Raw genomic sequence first — 9628 nt, 5'->3', positions numbered from 1 at the left:
GGAGATGAGGTGAAGGGTGAAAATTTCAAATGCTCCCTCTTGAATCTAGATCAGAATGCAGAGTGGTAATTAAATTACTGTAGTCATTGAAACAAGGTAAACTTTTTCTTTTGCTCCTCAGTGGGGAGGCATGGAGAATGTAGAAGTCCCTTTTAAGAGAGGAAAATTAGGAAATTAGCCAGAAGTAGGATATTAAGTAGTCACTCCTGAATTTTACAAGAATTTCTACAGCTTTGATAGTTAAAGATTTCTAGAGAGCTTAAAGAATATGTAATGAAATAAGGAATTGTCTGTTGCCACCTTTCCCCAGTAAAAATTATTTCCCATCCCTTGCTGTGGCTGTGACTTGAAGCAGAGGTACATGAGCCACCTTCCACTGCACACAGTGCAGATGAAGGGAAATCTCCTGCTGGTCAGTACCTCAGACTAGCATGTGGTACATTAGACCTGCTCTCACCATTCAGCTCTCCTTGAATTTTTATTAATAGTGGAAAAGAGATAGTGAAAACAAATGAGGGATAGAAGAGAAAGGAGGGATGGGTGTTTGGTTTCCCTCACTGCCTACTTTTAAAACCTTTAGTCTATTATCCTTTCTGTCAGCAGGCGTCACAGATTTAGAGCACTTGCCCCACTTTGGTCAAAGCTTTGGGATGTATGCTTGGCACAGCTCAAGGGCAGCTTGACAGCCAGCAGCTGAGGAGTCGGATGTGAGCCCAGCAACTGCAGCTGGGAAGGTGGCTCCAGATTCAGCATCTGGGTCATTTCAGCTGCCAAATGTGCTCCATCTGTGGTCAACCTAGCTGCTGATACGTCGGGGGAGAAAACGGGAGCACAGCAAATTTTTAAACAGGGACTTGAAAGCAGAATCTTTATTGGGCAGAGGAGAGTGCTCTGCAGGAGTGGCTTATGGAGAATAAAATGCAAGAGGTGGCAGTAAAATTTGATCTGAAGAGGAATTAAGTGTGTAGAATTGATTGACCCAGCAACTGCATAAAATAACTTGGAAAGGTATCTTTTTTCTTTCATAGATGAATTGTATTTGTCCCCCAAGCCATCTGACCCAAGGGTTTTGAGGTGACAATGCAAATATCCTTCAAAAACCAATTAAGAGTTAACTCCAGCATCTAGTGTGGGCTCTTCAGAACAATGAGATCCAGTACTACCAGCCATGCACTTCAGCAGTGAATCAGGCCTCTGAAAAGCAAGGTAGTGGCTTCTGAATGAGATTCTGTTGTGGTTTGGGTTTGTTTTCTTAGTGCCGTATTTGGTGGCTTGTTCTGTGGATGGGGCTCTTACACACCTCCAGGTATCTGTTAAACTTCTGAGGTTCATCAACCAATCTCTTCAGGAGACCCACTTATTATAAATTAGTGAATGCTTATCAGGGTGAGGAAGCTAGAAAGAAGATATTTGCTGTATGAAGTGTAATGAGATACAATTGTCTTGTTAAATCTGTATCTATTACTAGAATGAGAAGGGAATCTGAAAAACAGGTGTTTTGTTTGCCTGCCCAAAAGGTGATTTTGATGTGAAAAGATCTTTTATGTTCTTGACTTTGCGCCAGGCTTTGGTCAGTAAAGTCTGCGAGTTAGGTGTAAGCTAATGCAATGCAGTGTGTTCCTGTGGCCGGGTGTGGTGCCAGGAGGTGGGAGGGTACTAGCAGACATTCTCTGTTTAATACATGCTTCTTAGTGCATCTAGAGGAAGCCCCTTTACAATACCAAGTGACTTTAAAGATGTGGACAAACTACATGCAGCTTCTGCGTGTAGAGACCAACTTTTCCTAATAATTTACTGCTGACAGTTTTGGAGCTAATTTTTTCAAGAGAACTACCTGTAGCTGTGGTGCTACATTCTTTTCTAACTAGTACCACAACAATGATTCACATCTCAGTATTTTTATTCACTACAGTTTGTGACCATGTGAGCAATTATAAAACTGACCCGAATAATGCCTTTTCTTTGTGCTTTTTGGAAGAGCTGAGACCAGGAGCAAAAGCAGATGCTGTGATTCTTTTGAGAGCTATATCTTTCCATGTTATATGTTCCTTCAGTAGCTTTTTCTGTTATTCTCTGCCAGAGGGATGTAGTTCTACTGAATTCTGTTAGAGAAGGGTTAAGTAGAGCCACAATCTGGTAACTGTAAAGATGATTTGTAGAATGATCTGCCTTGAGCTTTATGATCTTCTCAAAAGTTCACATCAAAACTGAAATCGCTCTTTATATACCATTTACTATCCAATATACTTGTTCATTTATAAATGCAATGCTATGCAGAGTCTTAATTTAAATGTATGAGATCACAGAACAATCTGTAATGATGTCAGGTGTTACTGATAATGTATTAGATTTAGGTTTGTATGCCCATGGAGCAACTTCGCACTTGTTCAATTCACTCTTCTCTTTGATTCCCCTAGAGGTTTCCTATTTGGTTTACCATAAATTGCAAATAACTCACGGCAGTGCATTGCAGAGAAACCAGCACCATAAAGCTCTAATGCTGGCTGGACGTTTTGGTTGCTTCTGGGGCAGGAATAATACAAAACATCAAACCTAGTTATTAAAGGAGCCATTTTTTTTTTGGTCATGTGGTGGCACAAGGCATCGCAGTGAGGCGTAAGGCCAAGCTTTGTTTCCAGCCTGGGGTCAGAGGCTGCAAGTTGGCCACGGCACAGGAGGATATTTTAGCACAAGGCTTTTGCTTGGCGGGCACTAAGGAACTTGTCGCTTACTTTGGCTGTCCCGTGCTACCAGATAACAGGATTTTTTCGTAGCCTGTTTGCTGCTGCTTTGCTTTGTGCGTCTCTGTCCTGCCTGGTAACAGCTTCTTCTATTCTGGTCCATTTTTTTCTGCCAGCAACCACTTTTGGGTGGTTTTCTGTAAATGGAGAAACCCTTACAGTATTCGCTAGTTAAAGAATGCAAGTTTTTTGTCATTAGTAACTTAAACCCCCCATTTGGAGTCTTGGCTTCAGCAACAAAAATGTTGTGGATTAACCACTTTCACCAGCAAGAGGCTTTCTGATGAGCTGTGGGAAGAAGCGTATGCTTGGTGGTAGGTCTACAGTAAACAGCTGGAATTTGCATGTGGTGAATTAGCACCAAATAAAACCCCCTTTTTTTTCCTTAATTATCCTTGCATACTCAAATGGACCTATTAAACATTTGTGCAATAGAAATTGGTAAAACCACACATTTACAGTAAGTGGATCTTGGTTGGGCTCAGGCTGACATTTCTCTGCTCTGTTGGTGGCAGGACCTATGTAAGTAACATATAATCCAAGGAAGGGACTACTGATCCCTGACTCCTTGGCATGCAGTGGTGTCCTGACTTGGATTGAAGCACTGCAGTCATTGGAAGGAAGCCCTTGCTTCAACTCAGAATTTTCACCTACTTTACATTAACTTTGTTGGAGACCTGCTGCTTTGACTCCTACACGGCCACAAACATAAGCAGGTGTAAGATACACTGCATTTGTATTTCACAGGCTTTTTAGTTGTTAGTTTTCTCTAAAGAGGTTGTAAAAGGTAAACTGTTTCTGACAATTGCTTTATTTCTCTGAATATGTCAAGAGGTCTAATGGCTTCCTTACAGCTGATGTTGCAATTCTTTTTTCATTACAATTTAGGGTGAAATTTCTAAAAGTCTTTTATTTCAGTTATTTCAGCCTAATGATGTTTTCCAGAATGTCTAAACAGATGAGGCATCTAGTTTCCTATGATTTCTTCTCAGCACTGAAATCCTTCTCAGAACTTTAACAAAGCATTTATTGAAGAGCCTGATTTTGGGGGCCCTAGTTTACTTTTAAATCTTGAACCTAATTTCCAAAATAATGGGGAATATTAGAAAAGAGCTGGCATGGACTTTGATGGCAAGTTCTTCCACCTCCTTTCAGTTCTTGAGACAATGTGAAAGAAAGCAGCAACTTTCATACTTTTCTTCCTCTGTTTCCTCTTTGTCTAATTTCTCGAACACAATTACTTGCAGGAATAAAATTCAGCTCTTGCTAATTAGTAACTTCAGACAGTAGCAATCAGACTGTGCTTCTAATGGTCAGAAAAAAGTACTGCCTCCTTATTTCGTCACCCTTTCTTTTCACTTCATTTTGAGTAAGAGGGTTATCCCATCTCCTTATGGATGGATTTCTGAGTGCTTCTGTGACATCAGAGTCAGACAGTGAGCAATGGACACCCCAATAATTTTTAAGTGCTTTAAAAGATGTCTGTGAGTCCTTTGAGGAGGAGGATGGGTGAAATAGAGTGCAGGGAAATAGTTCATTGAGAGGGAGCTGATTTGAAAGAGGCTGTGGATTCTGAAACCAGTCAGGGTGCTTTTAGGAACATGGAAGTGTGTGTAAAGTGTGAGATTGAGAGTGGGCATTTAAATAGCTTGCTTTAGAGTAAAAGGCAGAAGATACTTGGAGAATTTAATTAATTTAGTACCAGAGAGATGAGGGTCTTAAAATGGTAATTTTTTCTTTTAATAGGAGAGAATATGGGGGGATAGAGAGAAGATGCTATGAATTTCACATTAGTGGTTTTCCTGATACCATTTTTTTATTGCTTTAAACAAAAACATTACTTAAAACCAAGGAAGAAGTTTTTCTCTTTCTTAGGGACTTAGCATTTTATTTTTGGCTAAGACTGAAAGCTATTGTTGCCTAAGTCGACGCTTAACTGGCAAATCTATGAACTGAAGCCAGTATTGTTACTTGGATCTAAATTTATAAGGACATTGGGTTGTCATAGATCAAAAGATGAACATATAGTTTACCTCAAAGACAGAGTTATATTCTAAATACTATTTGCACATATTTACAGCTAAATCATTGTTTAGCCTATTGACATATGATATTTGAAATAGAGGTGGAAGGGGAGAATAATGTCAAACAATGATGAGTTTGTCAAATTATTGGACAATTGGCACTGTCTGTACCCACAGACTCATTGCTTTTTAGCAAAGGTCAGAACTTTTCCACAGTGGTAGACATTTCTGACATTACAAGGAGGAAAATTTCTAGTGAAAACTATGACTTTGAAAAATTGCTTTTATTGTGTTTTTAGGGAATGAACTGTTTCAGTGACAGATAAGACTGGGCTTAGCTATTGCTGGTATTAGTTTGACTCAGAATTTCATGTCATTCATATTATAAGAGTAGTGCTAGTCCACAATCACATAGCTCAACTTGCAAGGGATTTATATTGGAATTGAGAAATAAATCAATCTAAAAGGAGTGCCATATTCTTTACCTTCTGCAGGCAAGGAGGTGGTTTTAGAGAACTTGCTGAGTCTGCTGGGAAATGGAGAGAGAAGTAACAAAGTTTGATATTTGGTAGCTGGAAATCCAGCATGTGTTAGAGGATTTTAGATACCTTTGACTAGAAGTGATTTCAAGATGTGAAATAGCAAGGACATCCTTCAACCCCAACTACTGTATGCTGCAAATAATGTGGCAGGCTTTTCAATCCTGGTTAGGAGTTGTCTTCTGCTTAATTTAATTAAATATTGGCCACAATGTCTAAAATAAACTGTTTGAAATCTGGCAATAAAGGGACGGGTGAGAAAGTCCTGCCTAGTCTTCATTGTTCAATAAGAGTGGTGTGTAGTTGGAACTGGTGTTTGCACTTTTCCCTTTCATCTTTCCTGTGAGCTTCTGCTTCTACTTAGTTACACCCTCAGCCTAAGCGTGGGTGTCTCCACACTTCCCTGGGGTCATGGCAGTGTAAATGCTACAATAGCAGTAGTGCCCAATAGAAAATAGTTCAGGTGAAACTCTTAAATCCACACCCATCAGCTTTCTCTGTGCTTTATTCTCTCTGTTCTGTCTGGGTTTCCTTGCCATTGCCTCTGAAAGTGAGCTAACTCCTGCCCAAAAATGGCAAAGGATTAAGCTATTGAGACAATGGCTGGAGTAAGGTGATCTGAAGAATTCTTTGAATTTTGGTTGATAAATACAGTATATTCCATGTTTATATAATTGTGTGGTAGCTGTTATGATAACTATACCTGTAGTGTAGCTGTATGCATCTCATTTAAAAAATCTCTTAATTCTTCTGTCTGTGGTTTACATGAGTTACATATAATTATATCTGATCCTCACAACATACCTGGGAGCTAAAGAAGTACTGTCCTTCAAATGTGCTTGGGGAACACATATGTAGGGAATTCTTCCTTCACTTGACTAGAAAATAGTCTTTCTTCCCTTTCTTCCTTCAAATTGTATTTATTTCCAAACAGGACAGAATGAAAATACAGTATAAGTGTTAGACCTGTGCTAGATTTAGGTCCATTTTTTTTAGGTTCATAGGAAATCCAGCATTAGGTCATTGGAAAGGGGGGACTGCTTCTGAGTGGGCAACAGCAGTTAGCAAAGCTGTTCCATCAGCAGGGAGCTCTTCTGCCAGTGAGGGCAGGCCAAGAGCAGAGGAGTCAAACACAGGAGAGAGGGGGAGGAGGGAAGAGGCCTGGAGTAGAAGTGAAATCAAATGGACTAGAAGGAAGAAGGGAATAAACTACTTGAATATTGAGAAATGGCTTGCAATTCCTTTTCAGTATGTAATTTCAGTAAATTCACTCTTACTAAACAATTAAATATTAGTACCAGTATAGGCAGAATTAGACTGCTCAGTGATTAACTAAGTGCTGTGAGTGGTTTGATTTCTGGGTCATGTAGTTATACCAGTCCCACTCAAAGGGAAACTTTGACCATATGTGAAATCTGCCTTATAAAATTTGAATTTTCAAACAGTGGCTAAACCCATTCATGGTTAAATTTGTTGAGAGTTAGTAGATTAGGATGTTTTGATTGTGAGTTCTTTCTAGTTATTGTCATAAAAGGTTGAGTACAGTTTGAAGCTATCAGGTCTTTACAGGAAAAAAGCAGTGACTGTTCTGTCACTTGATTTAGTTGCAAATATGATTATTACCTATTAATTTAGCATGAATAGAGTGTAGAATGAAAGAAGTTGTTGCTGTTGATGTTAATCATGACAAAATTAAACATTTCACAGAGAAGAGTAAAAAGGAAACATATTTCAGGGTAGCAAAAGCAACAACTAGAATCTAAGAATCTTGTCCATCTTGGGCTTTTTTCAGTCAAGGGATGTAGTCACTGCCATGTTGTGCTGTGTGCTGTCTCCTCTTTTGTTACCCAGCACTTTGCTTTCACAGGCAGGTGCCAAGAAAAACTAATCCTTCTATAGCCTTCTGCTTTGTCAAGATCTGAGTCCTTGTTTGTGTGGCTTTTTCTCTCTGTCTTAAAAGACATAGATGCCCTAACTCAGCCAAGTAGATATCCTGTAGGACTTTTTTAGCCACTCTTCTTAGCTGTAGGAAATCTGTACAAATTCAAAGAATGGCCTGTCCAAATAACTCTTCTGACCATCATTAACCCTTCTGACTATCATTAAGTTTTGGAGTATGTTATTTTTCTTATTCTGCTGAAGATTTTATTATGTCAGTTACCTTTTCTCAGCACAGTGAACAGTACAGTCCACTTCTTGGGTGAGTTGCTCTTCTAGTATGAAGCAGAAATTTTTCTCCTAGCTCTTCTGGTTTATGCTGATTTTCCATAGCTGACAGGTTAATGAACCTGTTTCTTATTTGTATTTGTTGGGTTTCTGGAAGGTGAGATGGGTGAGTTTATCAAAATGTGAATTGTAGAACAGCATTCACAAGAATACCTTGGTTTTCTAAGGTTCCCAGACCAGGTATGCAGTGACTGTTATCTCAGCCAAGCAGACATCTGTGATTCAGTGAAGGCATGGTTGTTGCAGGAGAAGCCATCATTTAAAATCCATGGCCTGGAGGCATGACTGTTTATCTGGGAGGATGGGGAGCAGTATTTCAGTCCTTGTTTTGACCCAGTCAGAAACTGGTGATTAAGAGGTTCATTTCCCCTATTTCTGGCACATATGTTCCTTTTCCTGGGCAGATGCCCATTTGCTTGCTTGCCTTTCTAAACCTGAGCTTCATATCTATGAGGAGACTCAAAGGGTAAATTCATGCATTAATCCAGAGTTTCTCTTCCTAATGTGTTGTGGAGAAATGAATGTTTGGGCATACTTTCTAGGTTTTTGGTTTCATCTTGGAATGTGTTTATAAGCCAACCATTTTTCCTGTTACAGCTTCTCCTTTTGGCTGACTTCCTTTTTAGCCCAGTAGTCTTTCACTGACCTGACTTAGGAGAAAGGTATTATATATATATAGCTGACAGACTTCTGGCTATTTATGGACTTAATTATTTCCTCTCTAATGTCCTACTTTGTGTAAGGTCCTTATTCTGAAGGAGAGGCTTCCTTGCATGTTAGTCCCCTTGCAAATGAAGGGAAAAAAGTGCAGCTGCCTTATGGGAGAGGTTACAGAGTATTTCTTAAGTCTCAGTAGTGTCCTTCATTTTCTGCCAGTCTTGCTTTAGCCTGATTAGCTGCCACGTAGATCAGAGCAGGAGGCCACCAGGAAACAGAATGGTTGCTTCAAAGCCTTGTGGACTGCATTGGTTTCAAAGGAGTGCAGACAACTGATGCTGTGGATTCTGCTGTCCTAGAGTCTGGAGCAAGGATTGGGTTCTTAAGGTCCTACATTTTCTGCAAATTGACCCAGCCATCAAACGAAGTGACTGCCTTTTCTGTTGCCTAATCCAAAGCGGAAACTCCAACAGAAGATAATTCAGTAGAGCTGGTGAGTCCGTATAAGCACAAATAGTGAATCTGTCATCACTTGCTGCATAAGAAGCCAAAGTTAGCTGAAGCATTGTTCTTTTATGTAACACAGGGAAAATGGCTCTGGTCCAGGCAATCCAGAAGCATGAGGAGCCAGACCATCCTGTGATGTTGGCCTGATTAGCTGTAAATAATCCTGGCTCAACTCCCCTGTTCTGTATCTGCTGGTTTTGGTGAGGGGAGGGGGAAGGCTGTGTGTTTCCTAGGTACTGGGATAGCTCTGTGTCTATGAACTAGGCTACCCGTGCTGTGATCCTTGCAGGAACTGCTTTTAGTACATGCACAAAATCAAGTGTGGGGGCAGAGAGTGGTTTGTGAATGCTTGTACAGAAGTGTCTGGATAATTAACTCAGCCATTAGGTAGGAGCATTTAAATCCTTGAAGATGTTTTCTGTGGGAAATACATGATAATCATCTCCTCAGGCACCCAAAAGAGACAAGGTTAGATTCTGATGTCTGCTGAAATTGCACATCAGGAATTTAGGTGCTGGTTTTGAGTCTCACCTGGAATAATTTGTTCCATGTCAAGGATTTAAACCTAGTCTTACTGCCAGGGTAGCACCATCATCACTTGGTCATCTTTACTAGCTCATCTGTCTCCACTGACAAGCTGGCACAGTACAGTGAGGGCTCTTTTGGTCCCACAGGAACAAATGCCAATTAGCAGGGGAGGGTAGGAGTGGACACAGACCCAAGTCCCAGGGGGTAATCCAGGATAGCAGAGTTTCTGTTTCAGGTGCTCTCATGGCAGCATCTGAAACCTTGCATATTAGTTAACCTTTCCCATAGTTGCTGTATGTGAAAGATCTTTGATCTATGAATGAGCCCAACACGTGGTGCTTGTTCACTGTATGTTAACAGCAGAGATATTATTTTTAGCTCCCAAATTCTTTTTCTTCACTATTAG

The sequence above is a fragment of the Anomalospiza imberbis genome, chromosome 4 (assembly GCF_031753505.1).
Source record: "Anomalospiza imberbis isolate Cuckoo-Finch-1a 21T00152 chromosome 4, ASM3175350v1, whole genome shotgun sequence".
Taxonomy (NCBI): Eukaryota; Metazoa; Chordata; class Aves; order Passeriformes; family Viduidae; genus Anomalospiza; species Anomalospiza imberbis.
This window is presented reverse-complemented; position numbering follows the sequence as displayed.